Genomic DNA, 24,776 nt, shown 5'->3' with positions numbered 1-24,776 from the left:
TTTGTATTTTTTTGTTTAGTAGATCTGAAAATAAAAGGCAAATAAAATAGATCACAAAGGCAAATAATATGAGAAAGAGACCTGGGGGGCGTAGGTTTCACTAGTGGCTTCTCTCGAGAAAAATAACAAACGGCGGGTAAACAAATTACTGTTGGGAAATTGATAGAAATTCAAATAATCATGACGATATCCAGGCAATGATCATTATATAGGCATCACGCCCAAGATTAGTAGACCGACTCCTGCCTGCATCTACTACTATTACTCCACACATCAATCGCTATCCAGCATGCATCTAGTGTATTAAGTTCATGGAGAAATGGAGTAATGCAATAAGAATGATGACATGATGTAGACAAGATCTATCTATGTAGAGATAGACCCCATCGTTTTATACTTAGTAGCAACGATACATACATGTCAGTTCCCCTTCTATCACTGGGATCAAGCACCGTAAGATCGAACCCACTACAAAGCACCTTTTCCCATTGCAAGATAAATAGATCAAGTTGGCCAAACAAAACCCAAATATCGGAGAAGAAATACGAGGCTATAAGCAATCATGCATTTAAGAGATCAAAGAAATTCAAATAACTTTCATGGATATAAAAAGATAGATCTGATCATAAACTCAAAGCTCATCTGATCCCAACAAACACACCGCAAAAAGAGTTACATCATATGGATCTCCAAGAGACCATTGTATTGAGAATCAAACGAGAGAGGAAGCCATCTAGCTACTAACTACGGACCCGAAGGTCTACAAAGAACTACTCACGCATCATCAGAGAGGCACCAATGGAAGTGGTGAACCCCTCCGTGATGGTGTCTAGATTGGATCTGGTGGTTCTGGACTCTGCGATGGCTGGAATTGATTTTCGTCGACTCCCCTAGGGTTTCTGGAATATTGGGGTATTTATAGGGCAAAGAGGCGGTCCGAGGGGCACCCGAGGTGGGTACAACCCGCCAGGGCGCGCCTGGGCCTCCTGGCGCGCCCTGGTGGGTTGTGCTCCCCTCGAAGCACCCCCAGGCGCTGCCTTGGCCCATTAGGTGTCTTTTGGTCCATAAAAAGCTTCATAAAGTTTTGTTGCATTTGGACTCCGTTTAGTATTGATTTCCTGCGATGTAAAAAACATGCAAAAAACAGCAACTGGCACTTGGCACTATGTCAATAGGTTAGTACCAAAAAATGATATAAAATGATTATAAAACATCCAAGATTGATAATATAACAGCATGGAACAATAAAAAATTATAGATACGTTGGAGATGTATCAGCATCCCCAAGCTTAACTCATGCTTGTCCTCGAGTAGGTAAGTGACAAAAACAAAAAATGATGTGGAATGCTGCCTAACATGTCATATCATATTCTTTTCTTTATAGCATGGACATTTGGACTTTTATATTGTCCAAAGCAATAGTCTAGTCTTGACATGATAACTTAAATACTAAAGCATATCAACAAGCAACCATGTCTTTCAAAATATGAATGCTAAAATAAGCTATCCCTAGCCCATCATGCTCCATCATTGATCCATTCATCAAACACACTCGCATATTAACTACACCCAATGCTCAAGTACGATCATAGTGCCTCCTAGTTGGTGCTTTTATAAGAGAATATGGAGACTCAAATTCAAAAATAAAAACTGCATAAAGTAAAAGAAAGGCCCTACACAGAGGGAACTAGGGATTTGTAGAGGTGCCAGAGCTCAAAGCGAAAAACTTAGAGATAAAAACATTTTGGGAGGTGTGTCCTTCCCACCAACAAAAACGACTTAGAGTTCCCAACACTTTCCATGCTAGATATATCATAGGCGGTTCCCAAACAGAAAATAAAGTTTATTCCTTTTTCCACCATACTTTCACTTTCCATGGCTAACCGTATCCATGAGTGCCTTCCATACCAACACTTTCCAAGGAATTTATTATTTGACAACATAAAGTAAATTCATTTTTCATTTCGGGACTGGGCATCGCTAATACCTTTGCCTTACTCTCGTGCAATGACAAGTGAATAAACATTCATCGTGAGAATAACACATCTAGCATGGAAAATATTAGCCACCCCTCACCGATCCGTGAGCGGTACAAACACACAAAAGAGAAGTTTATTTTGAAAATTAGAGATGGCACATACAAATTTGCTTAGAACGGCAAAATAATACCGCATATAGGTAGATATAGTGGAGTCATGTGGCAAAACTGGTTTAAAGGTTTTTGGATGCACAAGTAGTGATCATACTTAGTGCAAAATGAAGGCTAGCAAAAGATTGAGAAGCGACCAACCAACAAATGAATAAACTCATAAGCGAGCATTAAGCATAATGATGTAGGGTGGAACCCTATACGGCCAATCTTTCATGAAAGGAGCAAATCCCAACTAAGAACATGAAGAACACGGGGAAGAACGGAGAGAAATCACAAGGGGAAACACTCAAGAACAAATCCAATCACACATCCACTAGACAATCAAACACACAAGATCCACAAGGTACATGAACAACAAAGGGAAAGATGCAAGGTAAGGTTCATCTCCATGAGGAGGTCTTGAGTCCACGAGGGGATCTTCCTGTGAGGGGTCTTGAATCCAAGGTGGATCTTCTCCGAAGAGGGGCCGTGGTCTCTCTCGTGGAGTAGATCCGTAATGGATGAGCAAAGCTCTATCTCTAAATGAGCTACTACTTTGCTAACCCTAACTAGAAGGAGGTGGAGGAGTATATATAGTCTAAGTCACGAAGGGGTAAGTGGGAAAGGGGATACATGGGCCTCGGGCCCTGTCCATGCGCGCAGGCAGGCGCCGGATGTCCGGCTGTTCATGAGACGCAGATGTCCAGGGCACTGGCCGGATGTCCGCCCTGGCAGTGGCCGAATCTGTCCTTCTCTGGACAGGCGCTGCCGGATTTCCGGGATGACGCCGGATGTCTGGGCTGTGGCTGGGCGCCGGATGTCTGGGCTGGCCGCCGGATGTCCAGCCGCTGATGCTTTTGGCCATCTGTTGGGGCATCTCCTGTGCGGCTACCCAGGCGCCGGATGTCCGGCCTCTGGCTCGGATGTCCGGCCGCTGTAGCTTCAGCAATTCCGTCTTCTTTCGTCGTCGCTTCCAGGCTTCCCTCACGGATGGTGTAGTTGTGCATGTGTGTTTGCACTCCTCCTCAACATCCGTGAAGCTCCGACAATACCTATGCATGCACACAGGAGAAGTGTCAAGTAGTATACCATCCTCGAAGGTGTCAAGTGAGCACGTGTAAAGGAGATGATTCACCTTTGTGTACGTGAAGTAGATGTCACACGTGTCACTCGCTGAATGGACTTTTGACATGGTTATGTCCATAGGATGCTCCGCATCTTCTCCCCTCCCTTGGTAAAGATCCGACCTCGGATCGAATCACCATGGGAAAGAGATGGCTTCGCCGTGTAGAAGTGGACGTTCACCAAGTACATGTCATCTTGAAGTTCGAAATGGGCACTCTCCAATGTCGCACCGTATTGTGATTCCTTCAAAAGGAGTAAGGACAACAAACACTTGGAAAAACAAATGTGGTTAGCCTTAGTGCAAAACCAACCATTCAAGAGGTGAGTCACCAAACACGTGTCGTCATCATGCAAAGCATATGGTGTGACAAAGGATTGTGACGTGGCATGTAAGCATATCAATCGAGCAAAGCAAAGATATCTTGGGAACAAGCATGTAAATGTGGGGTAGTGATGCAAATATGTGTAACAAGAGAATAAGCATCTACCTCAAAGTCATAGCAAGCATGGGCAAAGCGCTCAATGAAAGGTCTATGGTAGGCATAAGAAGCATTAACAACACCAAATAAAATGAAGTGTCTAAACACATGGGTCAAGTGCAAGACAATCCAAACATAATGTGCATGGGGTGTAGTGAATACCGTGTGGCACTCAACACAATGGAAAGAGCAATTGTTCGTCATGTGTGAGGCAATCAAGGCAAGCATGTAGCAATCAATGGGACATGGCATATGTGAAGTGATGACATTGTTGCAACCAAATATATGAGAGGAGCAAGTAATCCAAGAATTGGATGCAACATACAAGGCATATATATCATGATGCATGGAACGGTGAAAATGACAATTCGAAGCAAGATCTCTAACATGTGTGCAATCAAGTGGTCCAAGATGAATAGTAAGTCTCATGGTGCAAGGAACACAAGTAGTATGATTCGCAATATCCATGCTCAAGAAAGATGTCACCTTGAAGGCGTGTCCTTGTGCATTCTTCACAATGCCGAAGTGGTAGGAAAGGTGGTGTAGAAGCGAGTCATGGTCGAATGTATGAGGATCGCTCTCAAGAGCTCGAATGGTCAACTCACGTGAAGCGGAAGTCGACACAAAGTCCAAGTATCCTACACATGCACAAAATAAAGCAAAGAATGTATGCGCATGGTAGATAAACACATCATCCATCATGATGGTTCTCTTCTCTTGCACATAACCATTAGAAGCACAAGTGCATGAATAATATGATGCAACAATGGCTATATTAATGGCACTAGGTATATGATGCAAAGAGGTAAGGAAAGCATACTTCACAAGGAATATGTCAAAATCTCGAAATATATATGAGAATGCTATGGGGGAAATCTCATTAGCAAGACTAAAGGCATAGTTGCACTCAATACATGGCAAATCATCTAGCATGAGAGAGGCAACATATGGAGAGATATGACAAGAAGCAATAACAATCATGTGCAAAGCATGGTAATGGTTGTCATCAACCGCAAGAAATGAGCAAGTATGAATCATCGGTGATGCAACACAAGCAAGCATAGTAATCAAGTCGTTCAAGCTAGTAGTGCGAAGATGCAACATACTAGAGAAAATCATGGCAATCATGTCATGTGAGCAAATAATAGGCATAGGCAATACACATGACATATCGCAAGCACGAACACAAAGCAAGATCATAGTATCATCATAGGAATGGGTCATAGATGGAACATGGCAACAACAAGTGATATCTCCACCAAGCTTGCAAATACACATACAAGTAGTAGAATCAATCATCATGTGTAATGCAAAGCATGGGTCACAAATGCATGGCAAAGGCATAGGAATGAGCATATCATGCAAGCTGAACATGGCAAGATGGGCATATAATATGTAATGGACAATAACCCATAGCCAAGGGAGGGCCATGTAGAATGAATGCGCGAAGTCTTTGTGCGAAGAGAGCGGCGGGAAAGATAATCCATGGGATCCCAAGTCATGTTGCTCTCTAGAGCTCATTTTGTCAACTCATGGGATTGCGAGGTTGACAAGTATTCATGGGTACCTACACAAAAGAACCACAAACGGAAGAAATTGTGTGTGTCATAAATGTACACATCATCCATCATGATGTGTATGTGCACGTGTGAGTTAGCACAAGGTAAGCATTGCTCAAAGAAATTTGATGCATGGTATAAGAACATTTCATCCATCATGAAAGAATAGTTGTTATGTATAACACGATGGGGACACAAATTGAGCGTTTAATTATAAGGCACAACAATAGCATTTTTATTCATAGGAAGCATATTGTGCACATAAGTATGTGGATCATGCAATGGATTGGATGAATCAAAATCTCCTAAAATGTATGAGGAAACTATGGGGGTCTCCTCATGAGCAATATTGGAAACATCATATGGAGAAAATGGACAACATCCAAAACAATGCATATCCGAAGCTAGGTGGTCATGGCATGGCATATGAGATAAATGATGCAAAGGGAGCATATCAATATCATCACAAGAAAAACAAATGCCGATAACCATGGGCTTGTCATCTATGCCATATGTGCAAATTGGGTTTATTTTAATAGCATATGCATAGTCACTATGGAGAGATTGCAAATATGACATATGATTGATCTCATGCATAGCATATGACAAGTCAAGCGGATTGTCAAACATGATGTAACCTAAAGAATGATCACAATAAATCCTATGTATCATGGCATCACAACTAATAGACTCCACATGGCAATCATCATACTCATCATAAATGGGTAAATCATCGCATGGGGAAGTCGCACTAGCATGAAGCATGGTAATAGGTTGATCAACATCATGCAAGCAATCAATGTCAAGAATGTCCACTAGTGGGACTAGAGCATCGCCGTCACCTATGTTACCATTTTCATTCCACTCAAGTGGTGTAGGTGAGGTGGGAAAGACCAAAGGGTGGTCATCATCATCTTGATGGAACCATGTGGGGGGTGCATCATATTCCACCATGGCCATCGTCTTGTCCAAAGGTAGGACGAAGTCATCGCGAATCGGTGCCTCATCATAGATGGGACCTAGCACCAAATGACAAGACACAATAGAGGTAGAGGTCAAGTCGTTAGTGTTGAAAGTGGACTCACATGATCTATCAACTATCTCACTCTCTCTATGTGGTGGTTCACTCACTTCCTCAAGGTAGGTGCACTCAATCTCACGTATGGTGGAGTCACTCATCTCACTCAAGTGGTGGGGGTTGTGGCTCTCCTCACATGGGAATTGTGGCAACACATCATATATGGGGCTAGTGGTGAAGTCACTCTCACTCTCAATATGGTGGCAAAAGTCACTCAAGTCATCATACGTCGCCGTGGTCGAAGGGAAAATCCCATGCTCAACCATCTCATCGCCGTCGCCGTGGATGAAAGTCGAAGATGGCACATCATAACTCTCGCCTCCTATGATGGAAGCATCATCCTTGCTCATCACCATGTCATTCACCTCCAAAGCTTGGTCCTTGATGGTCTCCGTAGTCGTAGTCATCGCCGCACCATCTTGAAAAAAGAGTCGAAGTAGACTCGACATCATTAATGCCACAAAGAGGGATGGCGGTGAAGTCGAACTTGGGAGCATCATCTTGGAGCTCGTCGGGCTTGGACATCGTGGTGGTACTAGCCTCATGCTCGTTCTCATGGAGCTTGGTCATCGCGAAGTGAGCTTGGGGTGGAGAAGCTTTGGCCTTCATGAGTTCTTGTTCCAACTTGAGAGCACCAATGTAGTTGTCGTCGAGGGACTTGTAGTTCTCGAGGAAGATCATCTTGGAGATGTCGTTGTGCAATCTCATCATGAAATGGAACTTCATCGAAATGGGGTCGTCCACGCCGACTCGTCGCAAGGCAATCTTCATCTCCTTGAAGTACTCATCGATGGACTTGGATCCTTGGATGGTGTTCTCCAATTGGCGTTGAAGTTGTTCCATGTAGGTTGGAGGCACGAACTCTCGCCGCAAAGCTCTCTTCGTCTTGGGCCAACTCATGTCGTAGCTCTTCGAAGGTGTGTGAAGCCACCATGTGTACGCGTAGCCGTGGAAGTTTCTTGTGGCGCACTTCACTTGATCTTCGGGAGGAACTTGATGTAGCTTGAGGTAGTCATCCAATAAACGTTCCCACTCGAGATACTCCTCGGGTTCTAGAGTTCCATAGAAAGGAATCTCATGCTCGATCTCGAGGTCGTAGTAGCTCGTGGAAGTCGCGGACTTAAGCTTTGGGAGCTTTTCTTGAGCGTAGTCTTGAGGTACTTGTTGGTGAAGATGCCATATATCCGAAGGCGAAGATGCCTTGAAGTCGCTTAGCGAAGATGCCAAGGGAGATGGTGAAGTCATTGAGCGGTTGTTGGTGTTGAGCTCTTGACCTCCACGTTCGTGGTGGTGATGGTGTCGATGATGATGTGACCTTGCCGGAGATGGTAGCTTGGAAGCATGTGTACTTGAGCGTCTTCTCGAAGATGAGGAAGATCGCTTGTAGGACTTGATGAGGGCTTTGATCTCATCCATTTGAGCTTGTATCTTGGCATCGGTAGAGTTATTCGTGGCATCGAACTCGTCGTTGTTGTTGTAGACCAAAGGTGAAATGCCTTGCCTATCCATCACAAGACTCGAGTAGAGGTGAGTAGGAAATGAGATAAACAATACCAAGTTACCTTTTCCCAAAGTTGAGGATGTATCCCGTTTCACTCAATATGAGATGAAAGAATAGTGGAATTGGTACTGGACTTGTTCACTCACACGTACAAACTAAAGCTTATGGAGTAGCTCGGTGAGGATAGTGGCACAAAAATTTAATGCAAAATGTTAGCAAGAGTCAATAATGTTGGAAGAGATTCACAAATTTGCAAGTGGAACAAGTAGACCAATAGCAATATGTGGCACACGGAAACACACACACGAATAGATAAATGGGGCCGTGCAACCAAGGAATGAGCACAAAATGTGGAATCCACGTAAAACGCTCGTGTTGCACAACTCAAGAGAGACACTAGCACAATTGCTCAATAGGCAGATATGACACTTGTGCACAACCTATAAGATGCAAAATGTATGAGCTTTCTATCCCAAGTATGCTATGTATGTATGGTTCCCGGTGTTTCACACATGATGATCCAAGATGATCGGATATGACAATCTTATATGCAATGTGGTATGGTGCTATGGCTATTGTTTACAAGCTTCTTTGCTCTTTCTCTTTTGCTTAAAAGCTTTATTCTTTTTTTTATATGGCCACAATGCAAAATGCACAAACCAAGATAGCAATTGGGTATATACGGGAGCAATCTTGTGACACAAGGGATGATATGATACCAATATGATATGGTATGTATGCAATGGATGGTGTATATCACTAATGTGCACAAGTAATGTTGCCGGCAATACTCAAATGGCTAGTCTCGATAGGCAAGTGACGCAAAATGGGCTAGGGGTTATCAATGCAATGGCAAGGGAATATACAATGGAGGAATACCACGATACCAAGATGATATGGAGGTTACCGTCGAGGGTTTCTCGTTTGTAAGCCACGGACGGATGATGGTGAAGTGGTCAATGTCGATGACGACCTCGTGGCGGTGATCTTGATGGAGATGCCAAGATGATGGAGACTCGTCCCTAAGTAGCTGAAACACCTTAGGAAACGGAAAAAAACCGCGAACTCAAAATCTCAAATGACAAATGTCAAATGGTGTTAGCGGGAAAGTGGTGGCGGTTAAGGAAGCTCAATGGGATTGCGGAAATGCAATGATGGGTTTTGAGACGCAATGCGGAAGTGGAGGGTAAGGTGGTGGACTATACACGGTGTCGGAGTTGGAAGCACGGTCCCTAAGTAGCCTAAACACCTTAAGACACACAACTCTCAACACAAACAAAATTGGGTTAAGTCGGGGTGGTGGAAGTGTATGGTGGCAAGCCTATGCAGAAGTTATGGTGGTGGTGGTGGTTGATGAAGAAGCAATCATCCCTAAGTAGCCTAAACACCTCAGGAGACTCAAATCACAACTTAAACAACCTCAAATGCTATAAGGAACAAAAAGGGTTAGGTTGCGGAAGTCGGTGGTGGTTATGCGGATGATATGGTGGAAGCCCTAGGCAAAGATGCCAAAGTTCCAAAAATTTGATGAAGTCAAATGGTTATGTTGTATTTTTGTGGGAAGGGGGATGTCAAGAGCTTCAAAACGAGCTAAAGAACGTGAAAATCGGACTCCGGATGAATTACTTAGGGACAAAACGGTGAAACGGGGAAGGCTGAAATCCCAGGGGCCGGACATCCGGGGTTGGGTCCGGATCTCCGGGTGTCGATGTCCAGAACCGAGCAGATTTGGCGTTCCAGGAGCCGGATGTCCGGCCGGGGACCCGGATGTCCGGCCCGATGGCCCGGATGTCTGGCCTTTGGCCTGGATGTCCGGCCCGACGATTCCAGATCAGGATTTGGACTTCGCAACTCGATTTGGGGGCGGAAAATAGATGATTTTAGAGGCAAAATTAGAGAGCTTTTGTGGATGGAAAGTGGGGTAACTTGGGGAAATGCTAGATCCACTCGAAACCAAGCAAATCCATGGATCAAAATCAAAAAAACATCATCAAACCAACAAATCACAAAAAAAAATTAGGGGCTATTTTTTGGTGGGGATTTTTGAATTTAGGATGAAATCAACAAAATTAGGCTAGAAAACAAAGAGGGGAGGCTCCGAAATCGTGATCAACGTGGCTCTAGATACCAAGATGATGTAGGGTGGAACCCTATACAGCCGATCATTCACGAAAGGAGTGGATCCCAACTAAGAACACGAAAAACACGGGGAAGAACGGAGAGAAATCACAAGGGGAAACACTCAAGAACAAGTCCAATCACACATCCACTAGACAATCAAACGCACAAGATCCACAAGGTACATGAACAACAAAGGGAAAGATACAATGTAAGGTTCATCTCCATGAGGAGGTCTTGAATCCATGAGGGAATCTTTCCGTGAGGGGTCGTGAATCCAAGGTGGATCTTCTCTGAAGAGGGGCCGCGATCTCTCTCGTGGAGTAGATCCTTAATGGATGAGCAAAGCTCTATCTATAAATGAGCTACTACTTTGCTAACCCTAACTAGAAGGAGGTGGGGGAGTATATATAGTCTAAGTCAGGAAGGGGTAAGTGGGAAAGGGGATACATGGGCCTCGGGCCCTGTCCATGCGCGCTGGCAGGCGCCGGATGTTCGGTTGTTCGCAAGACGTGAATTTCTGGGGCACTGGACGGATGTCCGGCCTGGCGTTGGCCGAATCTATCCTTCTCTGGATAGGCGTTGCCGGATTTTCGGGATGACGCCGGATATACGGGTTGTGGCCAGGCGCCGGATGTCCGGCCGCTGATGCTTTTGGCCGTCTGTTGGGGCAGCTCTTGTGCGGCTGCCCAGGCGCTGGATGTCCGGCCTCTAGCCCGGATGTCCGGCCGCTGTAGCTTCAGCAGCTCCGTCTTCTTCCGTCTTCGCTTCCAGGCTTCCCTCGCGGAAGGTGTAGTTGTACATTTGCGTTCGCACTCCTCCTCAACATCCGTGAAGCTCCGACAATACCTATGCATGCACACGGGAGAAGTGTCAAGTAGTATACCATCCTCGAAGGGGTCAAGTGAGCACGTGTGAAGGAGATGATTCACCTTTGTGTATGTGAAGTAGATGTCACACGTGTCACTCACCGAATGGACTCTTGACATGGTGATGTCCATAGGATGCTCCGCATCACATAATTAACAACGAATAATGCACCACAAGTAGGATATAATTTCATTGCATAATTATTAACTTTCGTGCTTGCATAGGGAATCACAAACCTTAACACCAATATCCTTACTAAAGTATAATTACTCATAAACATGACTCACATATCACATCACCATATCTCAAAACTATTACTAAGAATCAAGTTTATTTTGTCCAATGATCTTCATGAAAGTTTTCTTTCTCTCAAATTAATTTAAGTGAAGCAAGAGAGAATTTCTTGAATTTTTTATTAATTCTCAAATAAATCTAAGTGAAGCAAGAGAGCATTTCTTCAAAAATACTAAAGCACACCATGCTAAAAAAGATATAAGTGAAGCACTATAGCAAGTCCATAGCTCATAAAAATGCAAGTGAAGCATAGAGAGAAATTCTAACAAGTCATGACATAATTTTGGCTATCTCAAATAGATGCGTCCAGCAAGGAATCAAGACTTAAAACAGAAAATAAAACAAGCAAAGACTCATATCATACAAGACGCTCCAAGCAAAACACATAGTATGTGATGAATAAAAATATAGCTTCGAGTAAAATACCGATGGTTGTTAGAAGAAAGAGGGGATGCCACTCGGGGGGCATCCCCAAGCTTAGTTGCTTGCTCTATTTTGGATAATAGCTTGGGATGTCGGGAAATCCCCAAGCTTAGGCTCTTCTCACTCCTTATTCCTTCATCCATCGTAAGTTAACCCAAAACTTGAAAACTTCAATCACACAAAACTCAACAGAAGCCTTTGTGAGATCCGTTAGTATAAGAAAACAAATCACTACTATAGGTGCTGTAGTAAACCAATTCATATTTTGTTCTTGCATTATATATACTTATTCCAACTTTTCTATGGCAAAAACTCACCAAAGAAAATCATAGAGCCAGCAAAATAAGCACACAACGCAAAGAAAATAGAATCTGTCAATAACAGAACAGTCTATAGTAATCTGGGTAATTCGAATACTTCTGTAGCTCCAAAAACTCTGAAAACTTAGACGACCTGGGAAATTTGTATATTATTCTACTGCAAAAGGAATTGGTATTTTATCTCTCTCTGGTTAAAACTGAAAATTATTTCTGCGAGCGCAAAAGTTTCTATTTTTTCAGCAAGATCAAACAACTATCACCCAAGAAGATCCTAAAGGCTTTACTTGGAACAAACACCAATTAAAACACAAAAAACACAATCATAACAGTAGCATAATTGTGAAAACACTCAAGAACATAAAGCAAAAAGAAAAAATAAATTTTATTCATTGGGTTGCCTCCCAACAATCGCTATAGTTTTACGCCCTTAGCTAGGCATAAAGCAAGGATCTAAGTTTTGTCATCTTTCTTCTTAATTCCCTTAGAGGTGTTTTTATCATGATGTTTTGTAAACACAACATAAAATATATTATCCATAGAAACCGTAGCATTCCTAAGTTGGTTTTAATCATAACCCCTTTAATTTCCCGCAACAATCCAAGAGTGATGTTGATTAACATTGTTGAAAACTTGTTTGATTATATCTAAAACGGGGACTTCTTTTTTAAGATTCTCATCAAAGATTTTATTATCCCCAAGCAAATTCCTTAGAGCATAATCACTATTGTAAATAATTTCATCTATCACGGGTATTCACGATTCATACCATAAAAATCAAAGATTTCCCTAGCTTCCCATATGATATAGTCAAACTCATTCATAAGAACGAGAGTGGACAACTTTTTAGCCTTAGGATTCTTTAGAACGGGGAGCTCAAAAACAATATTTGCAAAGTAGGATGAGTACGGATAAAATTACTTTCAAGTTTCAGAACTAGTGCTGAAATAGCATCCGCATAAGATCTAGTAGTTCTAAGTATAGGCGCATCATCATGACTTAAATTTCCAACACAATTGAAAAATTCTTGGATACGTTCTTTTCCCATAACAGTCCCTTGCCCCAAGATAAAAGTTTTAGCATGCAGATTGCCCGTACGTCCCATCTTAGGAATTAGGCCATCATCTATTGGTGCCATACCGAAATGACTCATGATTGCAAGCAAAGAATAAATCCGACGAGAAAACGGCGAACGAAAAAAGAGGGGCGAATAAAACGAAAAAAAATTATGAAGTGGGGGAGAGGAAAATGAGAGGCAAATGGCAAATAATGTAAATTGCGAGGATGTGAGATTTTTGATTAGGAACCTGGTATATGTTGAAGATCCTCCCCGGTAACGGCGCCAGAAATTCCTTTTGATGTCGCTTGAAGCTACGCCGATATTTTCCCAAAGAGGAACGGATGATGCAGCACAGCGGTGGTAGGTATTTTCCTCAGATGTGAAACCAAGGTTATCGAACCAGTAGGAGAACCAAACAACCCAATGTAAGAAACACCTGCACATAAATAACAACTACTCACAACCCGACGTTTAAAAGGGGTTGTCAATCCCTTTCGGGTAGAGGCACCCCAAGATGGGCAAATGGAAGTGAATAAAATTGTAGTAGATTGATAGATCGAACGCCAAATAAAATAAATAAGAATAACATGCAGCAAGGTATTCTTGTATTTTTGGTTTAATAGATCTGAAAATAAAAGGCAAATAAAATAGATGGCAAATAATGCGAGAAACAGACCCGGGGACCGTAGGTTTCACTAGTGGTTTCTCTCGAGAAAAATGGCAAACAGTGGATAAACAAATTACTGTTGGGAAATTGATAGAACTTCAAATAATCATGACGATATCCAGGCAATGATCATTACATAGGCATCACGTCCAAGATTAGTACACCGACTCCTGCCTGCATCTACTACTATTACTCCACACATCGACCGCTATCCAGCATGCATCTAGTGTATTAAGTTCATGGAGAAACAGAGTAATGCAATAAGAACGATGACATGATGTAGACAATATCTATCTATGTAGAGATAGACCCCATCGTTTTATCCTTAGTAGCAACGATACATACGTGCCGGTTCCCCTTCTGTCACTGGGATCAAGCACCGTAAGATCGAACCCACTACAAAAGCACCTCTTCCCATTGCAAGATAAATAGATCAAGTTGGCCAAACAAAACCCAAATATCGGAGAAGAAATACGAGGCTATAAGCAATCATGCATATAAGAGATCAAAGAAACTCAAATAACTTTCATGGATATAAAAAGATAGATCTGATCATAAACTCAAAGCTCATCTGATCCCAACAAACACACCGCAAAAAGAGTTACATCATATGGATCTCCAAGAGACCATTGTATTGAGAATCAAACGAGAGAGGAAGCCATCTAGCTACTAACTACGGACCCGAAGGTCTACAAATAACTACTCACGCATCATCAGAGAGGCACCAATGGAAGTGGTGAACCCCTCCGTGATGGTGTCTAGATTGGATCTGGTGGTTCTGGACTCTGCAGCGGTTGGAATTGATTTCTGTCGACTCCCCTAGGGTTTCTGGAATATTGGGGTATTTATAGAGCAAAGAGGCGGTCCGAGGGGCACCCGACATGGGCACAAACCACCAGGGCGCGCCTGGGCCTCCTGGAGCGCCCTGGTGGGTTGTGCTCCCCTCGGAGCACCCCCAGGCACTGCCTTGGCCCATTGGGTGTCTTCTGGTCCATAAAAATCTGTGTAAAGTTTCGTTGCATTTGGACTCCGTTTGGTATTCATTTCCTGCGATGTAAAAAACATGCAAAAAATAGCAACTGGCACTTGGCACTATGTCAATAGGTTAGTACCAAAAAATGATATAAAATGATTATAAAACATCCAAGATTGATAATATAACAGCATGGAAAAATAAAAAATTATAGATATGTTGGAGACGTATCAAGGCGAAACTATAAGCCCCATCTTTCTATGTGTCCGGTTGAAATGTTTTTCTCATGTGTATGCGGTGAGTGTTAGCAATCATAGAAGACTATATGATGGTTGAGCATGTGGACTTTCCTAAAGGCTCCGATACGTGACCCTTTGATGCGGAGCATCCTATGGACATCACCATGTCAAGAGTCCATTTGGCAAGTGACACGTGCGACATCTACTTCACATACACAAAGGTGAATCATCTCCTTTACACGTGCTCACTTGACCCCTTCGAGGATGGTATACTACTTGACACCCCTCTCGTGTGCATGCATAGGTATTACCGGAACCTCACGGAAGACGAGGAGGAGTGCAAGCGCCAAAGAACACCTACACCATCCGCGAGGGAAGCATGGAAGAGAAGATGGAAGAAGCGGAGCTGCTACAAGCTACAGCCACCGGACATCCGAACGCCACCGGACATCCGGTAACTGACGCAGCCCAGACGGCTAGAAGAACTCCATGCAACGAGTGCTACAGCGGCCGGACGTCCGACGAATACCGGTGCCCGGACGACCGGTGCCGACCAGACGACCGGTGCCACTACACCTGAGAAGAATCAACGAACATCCGACACGCACCGGACGTCTGGACTGTCCTAAGCCACCGGACGTCCGACCCCCACTGGTCGTCCGGTACCTGCATGTGCGCAGCCGTGGGCCTTGGCCTTGTATCCCTCTCCCACTTACCCCTTCGTGGCTTAGACTATAAATAGACCACCTCCACCTCCTTTCTAGGGTTAGCGTTGTGTTAGCTCATATGTGAGATAGAGCTTTGCTCATCCATCCGGATCTACTCCATTGCGACGGACCGACACCTCTTCGGAGAAGATCCACGTTGGATTCAAGACCCCCTCTTCAGTGGCCCCTTCAAGACCTCCTCATGGAGATGAACTTTACCTTGTATATTTACTTTTGTTATTCATGTACCTTGTGGATCTTGTGTGTTTGATTGTCTAGTGGATGTGTTATTGGACTTGTTCTTGAGTGTTTCCTCTTGTGTTTTCTCTCTGTTCTTCCCCCTGTTCATCGTGTTGTTCGAGGGAACCCACTCCAACCGTGAAAGATCGGCCTATGACGGGTTAGCCCCGTATCATATGGTATCATGAGCCATGTTGATCACGTATTTGGAGTCCCTCCCACCGTTTTCTAGCCTTCTTTTGCTTGATTTCGTCCTAAAATTTGAAAATCCCCATCAAAAATAGCCCCAATTTTTTTTGTGATTTGTTGCTTTGATGAAGTTTTGTTGGATTTGATCCATGGATTTGCCTGGTTTTGAGTGGATCTAGCATTTCCCCAAGTTTTCCCACTTTCCATCCACGAAACCTCATCAATTTTGACCTCAAAATCATCAATTTCTACCCAAAATCGCGTCCCAAAACTCGCATCTCGTGTTGACCCCGATACACCGAACGACCGTCACTTTACTGTATGTCCGGAGCCCTTTGAGCCACCGGAAGTCCGACACTTACCGGATGACCAGAACCCCAAATCCGAGCTGAAATAGCGGATTTCCGACCCGACCGGATGTCCGGCGACCGGACATCCGTCCATTTACGGACATTCGATACGTGTAGTTTCAAACTTCGGCTGATTGTTGTTTTGACCATAAGTAATTCACCTGAACTCCGATTTTGACGTTCTTTAGCTCGTTTTGAAGCTCTTGACATCCCCCAGTGGCGAACGTACAGGGTGGCCAGGGTGGGCCGCGGCCCACCCTGGGATTTTGACACAGTCTACTATATACCTATACATACTAGTGGGCCAGAAAAAAAGGCCCAATAAACACGAACGCAGCCGCCCAGTCCAGGTTCCTCGTCGTCCCGATGCCCTAGTCACCGACGCACGCCCACGCCCGGTGCTTGACTGCTTGACCCCACGTCCCGCGATCCCCAGGCAGCCGCCTCGCCGTTCCTCACTGGATAGCCGCCGGTCGCGCCCCTGCCGGCCACCGCCGCCTAGAAACTCCGCCTCTCCTCCGGTCCTCCCACCCGCCCGACCGTCCCTCGCCCTGCGAGGCTTTGCGCCCCTGCCCCAACGCGTGGCTGCGCCACTCAGCCCTTGCCCCTGCCCTACCTGCGAGCTGCGCTTCTTCCGCCGGCCGGCGCCCCTGCCCTCGTGGCCTCACTCCGGTTTATAAGGTACCAATATGGCAATATTCCCAAATTTCTGATTTAGGGTTTGCTTTTTTGCCCTATGCTATCCACTACATGAACACAAACCAAAATAGAAAATACCAAATTAGCTTTATTGATAGAAAGTAGTTTTCTTGCAGATTTCTTGAAGATGAAGAGGGGTTGGAGATATTGTTTCTCTTTTCCAGAGAGAAGCTATGAAAATAGGGAAGAAGAAGAAGGCGGAGAATATGTCGGATGTGGCTGAAGAGAAAACCACCGAAGTTGTACCGGTAGTTCATCATTTGGTGTACTTGCTTTTAAAATTGGTATTGATTCTACTGGTGGCAACGGCAAATGTTGAGAGAGCATTTTCTGCCATGACTATAGTCAAGAGCAAGTTGAGAAATAAGATGGGTGATAGTCTTTTGGATGATTGCCTAGTTACATACATTGAGAGGGATGCTTTCTCTGAGGTGAATGAAGATGACATAATTGATACCTTCATGGCAATGCAAAAGCGTAGGCCAGAAACAGTCTTTTTGAACTTCTCAAGGTATGTACTATGGTCAGTGTTTCTATTTGATACCTTCATGGCAGCCATGTACTATTTACTATGTACGCTTCTTTATGCAAAACTAAGATTGAATTGTGAATTTTAGTGTGCTCGTAAGACCATATTAATCTATTTCTTTGTCTTATTGATAATTAGTTAGAACGTTTACATGCAATATTAGTTATCAAATTTTTTTGGAGCGGACCACCCTGTCATCAAAAGCTAGCTCCGCCACTGACATCCCCCTTCCCACAAAAATACCACCAACATCATTTGACCCCATCAAATTGTTGCAACTTTGGCATCTTTGCCTAGGGCTTCCACCACGTCATCCGCTACACCACCACCGACTTCCGCAACCTAACCCATCTTGATCCCCATTGCATATGTGGTTGCTTGAGTAATGATTCGAGTCTCCTAAGGTGTTTCGGATACTTAGGGATGGTTGCTTCCTCATCAACCACCACCACCACTTGTGCATTGCCTACTCGCCTAACCCATCATTCATCACCACCGCTTTCCGCTACCACCACTTGACATTGGGGATTTTGAGTTCGCGGTTTTTCCGTTTCCTAAGGTGTTTCGGCTAATTAGGAACGGTTCGACATAAAAGAACACCTCCACTCATCATCGCCACGAGGTCGTCATCGTACATCACGGACGGTAACCTCGACGACATCATTGTATATTCCCCTTGCAGTTGCATTGATAACCCCTAGCCCATTTTGCATTACTTGCCTATCGAGACTAGCCATTTGAGTATTGCCGACAATGTTACTTGTGCACATTAGTGATCTACACCATCCATTGCATACATACCATACCATCTTGATATCATATCATCTCTTGTGTTGCAAGATTGTTCCCGTATATACACAACTGCTATCTTGGTTTGTGCATTTAACATTGTGGCCATAAAAAAAGAATAAGATTTTAAGCAAAGAAAAAGAGAAAAAACAAAGAAGCTTGTAAGCAAGAGCCATAGCATCGTATCATAGTGCATTACAATATATCATATGGTATCATACTTGATCATCTTCGATCATCGTGTGAGGAACACCGGGAACCATACATACATAACATACTTGGGATAGAAAGTTTATCCATTTTGCATCTTATAGGTTGTGCACAAGTGTCATATCCGCCTATAGAGCAATCGTGCTAGCGTCTCTCTTGAGTTGTGCAACACGAGCGTTTTACGTGGATTCCACATTTTGTGCTCATTCCTTGGTTGCATGACCCCATTTATCTATTCGTGTGTGCGTTTCCATGTGCCATTCATTGCTATTGGTCTACTTGTTTCACTTGCGAATTTGTGAATCTCTTTCAACATTATTGACTCTTGCTAACATTTTACATGAAATTTTTGTGCCACTATCCTCACCGAGTTACTCCATAAGCTTTACTTGATAGGTGTGAGTGAACAAGTCAGGTACCAATTCCACTATTCTTTCATCTCACATTGAGTGAAACGAGATACATCCTCAACTTTGGGAAAAGGTAACTTGGTATTGTTTATCTCATTTCCTACTCACCTCTACTCGAGTCTTGTGATGGATAGGCAAGGCATTTCATCTTCGGTCTACAACAACAATGACGAGTTCGATGCCACGAACAACTCCAACGAAGCCAAGATGCAAGCTCAAATGGAGGAGATCAAAGCCCTCATCAAGTCCTACAAGCGGTCTTCCTCATCTTCGAGAAGACACCCAAGAGCACATGTCTCCAAGCTACCATCTTCGGCAAAATCACATCGGCATTGACACCATCACCAACAAGGACGTGAAGGTCAAGAGCTCAACACCAACAACCGCTCAACGACTTCACCATCTCCCTTGGCATCTTCGCCTATGGACATACGTCATCTTCGCCCACAAGCACTTCAAGAGAAGCTCCCCAAGCTCAAGTCCGCGACTTCCACGAGCTACTACGACCTTGACGTCAACCACGTGGTTCCTTTCTATGGGACTCAAGAACCCGAGGAGTATATCGAGTGGGAGCGCCTAATGGACGACTACCTCAAGCTACATCAAGTCCCTCCAGAAGATGAAGTGAAGTGCGCCACAAGGAACTTCCACGACCATGAGTCCACATGGTGGCTTCACGCACCTTCGGAGACCTACGACATGAGTTGGCCCAAGACGAAGAGAGCTTTGAGGCGATAGTTCGTGCCTCCAACCTACATGGAACAACTTCTATGCCAACTGGAGAACACCACCCAAGGATCCAAGTCCATCCACAAGTACTTCAAGGAGATGAAGATTGCCTTGCGACGAGCTAGCGTGGACGACCCCATTTCGATGAAATTCCACTTCATGATGGGATTGCACAACAACATCTCCAAGACGATCTTCCTAGAGAACTACAAGTCCCTCGACGACAACTACATTGGTGCTCAAGGCGGAACAAGAACTCATGAAGGCCAAGGCTTCTCGACCCCAAGCACACTTCTCTAAGACCAAGCTCCAAGACGTCTAGCATGAGGCTAGTACCACCATGATGTCCAAGCCCGACGAGCTCCAAGACGATGCTCCCAAGTTCGACTTCACCGCCATACCTCTTTGTGGCATTGACGATGCCGAGTCTACCATTACTCTTTTTTAAGACGGTGCAGCGACGAGTACAACACGGGGACCCTCAGGGACCAAGCTTTGGAGGCGAGCGATAAGGTGGTGAGCAAGGATGATGCTTCCATCTTAGGAGGCGAGAGTGATGATGTGCCATCTTTGGCCTTCATCCACGGCGACGGTGACGAGATGATCGAGAATGGGATTTTACCTTCGGTCATGGAGGAGAGTGATGATGTGCCATCTTCGGCCTTCATCCATGGCGACGGCGATGAGATGGTTGAGTATTTCACCTCGACCACGGTGACTTTTGATGACTTGAGTCACTTGTGCCACCATATTGAGAGTGAGAGTGACTTCACCACTAGCCCCATATATGACGAGTTGCCCCAATTCCCATGTGAGGAGAGCCACAACCCCCACCACTTGAGTGAGATGAGTGACTCCACCATACGTGAGATTGAGTGCACCTACTTTGAGGGAGTGAGTGAACCACCACATAGAGAGAGTGTGATAGTTGATAGGTCTCGTTAGGCTATTTGCATTTCTAACAACTTGACCTCTACTTCTATTGTGTCTTCTCATTTGGTGCTAGGTCCCATATATGATGATGTGCCGATTCACGACGACTACGTCCTCCCTTTGGACAAGACGATGGTCATGGTGGAATATGATGCACCCCCCACATGGTTCCATCAAGATGAAGATGACCACCATTTGGCCTTTCCCACCTCACCTACACCACTTGAGTGGAATGAACAAGGTAACATAGGTGAAGGTGATGCTCTAGTCCCACTAGTGGACATTCTTTGCTTGCATGATGTTGATCAACCTATTACCATACTTCGTGCTAGTGCGACTTCCCCATGTGATGGTTTACCCATTTATGATGAGTATGGCGATTGCCATGTGGAGTCTCTTAGTTGTGATGCCATGTTACATAGAATTTCTTATGACAATTCTCTAGGTCACATCATGTTTGACAATCCGCTTGACTTGTCATATGCTATGCATGAGATCAACAATATGTCATATTTGCAATCTCATTGTAGTGACTATGCATATGCCATTAAAATTAACCAATTTGCACTTATGGCATAGATGACAAGCCCATGGTTATCGACATTTGTTTTTCTTGTGATGATATTGATATGCTCCCTTTGCATCGTTTATCTCATATGCCATGCCATGACTACCTAGCTTCGAATATGCATTGTTTTGGATGTTGTCCATTTTCTCCATATGATGTTTCCAATATTGCTTATGAGGAGACCCTCATAGTTTCCTCATACATTTTAGGAGATTTTGATCCATCCAATCCATTGCATGATCCTCATACTTATGTGCACAATATGCTTCCCATGAATAAAATGCTATTGTTGTGACTTATACTTGTATGCTCAATTTGCATCCCCATCGTGTTATACACAATAACTATTCTTTCATGATGGATGACATGTTCTTGTACCATGCATCAAATTTCTTTGAGCGATGCTTATCTTGTGCTAACTCTCACGTGCACATACACATCATGATGGATGATGTGTACATTTACCACACACACAATTTCTTTCGTTTGTGTCTCTTTTGTGTAGGTACCCATGAATACTTGTCAACCTCACAATCCCATGAGTTGCCAAAATGAGATGTAGAGAGCAATGATGACTTGGTATCACGTGGATTGTATTTCACACCGTTCCCATTGTGCAACAACTTCGCGCATTTCTTCTACATGACCCTCACATGGTTATGGGTTATTGTCCATTACATATTCTATGCCCATCTTGCTATGTTCACTTTGCATGATATGCTCATTCTTATGCCTTTGCCATGCATTTGTGACCCATGCTTTGCATTACACATGATGATTGATTCTACTACTTATATGTGTATCTGCAAGCTTGGTGGAGATATTACTTTCTATTGCCATGTTTGCTTTGTACCCCATGCCTATGATGATACTTTCATCTTGCTTTGTGTTCATGCTTGCGATATGTCATGTACATTGCCTATGACTATTATTTGCTCACATGACATGAATGCCATGATTTCCTATAGTATGTTGCATCATCGCACTACTAGCTTGCACGACTTGATTCCTATGATTGCTTGCCTTGTTGCATCACCGATGATTCATACTTGCTCATTTGATGTAGTTGATGACAACCATCTACATGCTTTGCACATGATTGTTATTGCTTCTTATCATATATTTCCATATGTTGCCTCTCTCATGCTAGATGATTTGACATGTATTGAGTGCAACAATGCCCTTAGTCTTGACAATGAGTTTGCCCCCATAGCATTCTCCCATATATTTGGAGATTTTGACATATTTCTTGTGAAGCATGCTTGTCTTACCTCTTTGCACCATATACCTAGTGCCATAAATATAGCCTTTGTTGCATCATATTATTCATGCACTTGTGCTACTAATGGTTATGTGCAAGAGAGGAGAACCATCATGATGGATGATGTGTTTATCTACCATGCACATACATTCTTTATTTTATCGTGTGCATGTGTAGGAAACTTGGGCTTCGTGTCAACTTCCACGTCAGGTGAGTTGACAATCCAAGCTCTTGAGAGCGAACCACCTTCTACCATGGCGCTTCTACATCATACTTGCTTGTGCTTCGGCATTGTGAAGGACGCACAAGGACATGCTTTCAAGGTGATATCCTTCTGTTTTGTGAACCCCCAAACCATGAGCATGCATATTGTGGATCATACTACTTGTGTTGCTTGCACCATGAGACTTATTTGTCATCTTGGACCCTTTGCTTGCACACATGTTAGTTATATTGCCTCCATTCATGATTTTCACATTCCCATGCATCATGATATATATGCCTTGTGTGTTGCATCCAATTCTTGGACTACTTGCTACTCTAATATGTTTGGTTGCAACAATGTCATCACTTCACATATGCCATGTTCCATTGCTTTTCACATGATTGACTTGATTGCCTCGCACATGATGAACAATTGCTCTTTCTATTGTGTTGCGTGCCATACTATCTTCACTACACCTAACACACGTTATGCTTGGATTGTCTTGCACTTGACCCACGTGTTTAGACACTTCATTTTATTTGGTGTTGTGAATGCTTCTTATGCCTACCATCGACCTTTCATTGAGCACTTTGCCCATGCTTGCTATAACCTTGAGGTAGATTCTTATTATCTTGTCACACATATTTGCATCACTACCTCACATTTACATGCTTGTCCCCATGATATCTTTGCTTGTGCTCAATTTATGTGCTTACATGTCATGTCACTATCCTTTGTCAAACCATACACTTTGCATGATGATGACACTTGTTTGGTGAAACCTCTTGAATGCTTGGTTTTGCACTAATGATAACCACATTTATTTTTCCAAGTGTTTGTTGTCCTTGCTCATTTTGAAGGAATCACTAGGCGGTGCGACATTGGAGAGTGCCCACTTCAAGCTTGAAGATGCTGACTACTTGGTGAATGTCCACTTCTACACGGCAAAACCATCTCTTTCCCATGGTGATTTGGTTTTCGATCCGAGGTCGGATCTTTCCCAAGGGAGGGGAGATGATGCGAAGCATCCTATGGACATCACCATGTCAAGAGTCTGTTTGGCAAGTGACACATGCGACATCTCCTTCACATACACAAAGGTGAATCATCTCCTTTACACGTGCTCACTTGACCCTTTCGAGGATGGTATACTACTTGACACCCCTCTCGTGTGCATGCATAGGTATTACTGGAACCTCACAGATGACGAGGAGGAGTGCAAGCGCCAAAGAACACCTACACCATCCACGAGGGAAGCATGGAAGAGAAGACAGAAGAAGGGGAGCTGCTACAAGCTATAGCCACATGACGTCCGAACACCACCGGACATCCGGTACCTGACGCAGCCCAGACGGCCAGAAGAACTCCAGGCGACGAGTGCTACATCGGCCGGACATCCGACAAATACCGGACGTCCGACGAGTCCCAGCGCCCGGACGACTGATGCCGACCGGACGACCGGTGCCAGTACACCTGAGAAGAACCAACGGACATCCGATGCGCGCCGGACGTCTGGACCGCCCTGAACCACCGGACGTCCGGTACCTGCCTGTGCGCAGCCGCAGGCCTTGGCCTTGTATCCCTCTCCCACTTACCCCTTCGTGGCTTAGACTATAAATAGACCACCTCCACCTCCTTTCTAGGGTTAGCGTTGTGTTAGCTCATATGTGAGATAGAGCTTCGCTCATCCATCCGGATCTACTCCATTGCGAGGGACCGGCACCTCATCGGAGAAGATCCACGTTGGATTCAAGACCCCCTCTTGGGTGGCCCCTTCAAGACCTCCTCATGGAGATGAACTTTACCTTGTATCTTTCCTTTTGCTGTTCATGTACCTTGTGGATCTTGTGTGTTTGATTGTCTAGTGGATGTGTGATTGGACTTGTTCTTGAGTGTTTCCCCTTGTGTTTTCTCTCCGCTCTTCCGCATGTTCATCGTATTCTTTGAGGGAACCCACTCCAATCGTGAAAGATCGGCCTATGCCGGGTTAGCCCCGTATCACCCTTCCTGAAAACATGATGGATTGTAGTTGCAAGGTTGACCAAGAACATTGTTTGTTTCTAATAGAGTTTATGCTTTATACATCAATTGTGTGATGAATTGTTACTTATTCATGAGAAGTC

General features: G+C 44.1%; 1 pseudogene; it reads left to right on the top strand.

Moving 5' to 3' along the window:
* Window positions 1-20,109: 20,109 nt before the first annotated feature.
* On the top strand, window positions 20,110-24,517 carry LOC147985070 (uncharacterized; annotated as a pseudogene).
* Window positions 24,518-24,776: the final 259 nt, after the last annotated feature.

The sequence above is a fragment of the Triticum urartu genome, chromosome 2A (assembly GCF_056163025.1).
Source record: "Triticum urartu cultivar PI428250 chromosome 2A, HENAU_Tu73, whole genome shotgun sequence".
Taxonomy (NCBI): Eukaryota; Viridiplantae; Streptophyta; class Magnoliopsida; order Poales; family Poaceae; genus Triticum; species Triticum urartu.
The sequence above is the reverse complement of the archived record's forward strand: the minus strand, read 5'-3'. Positions and strand labels throughout refer to the sequence as shown.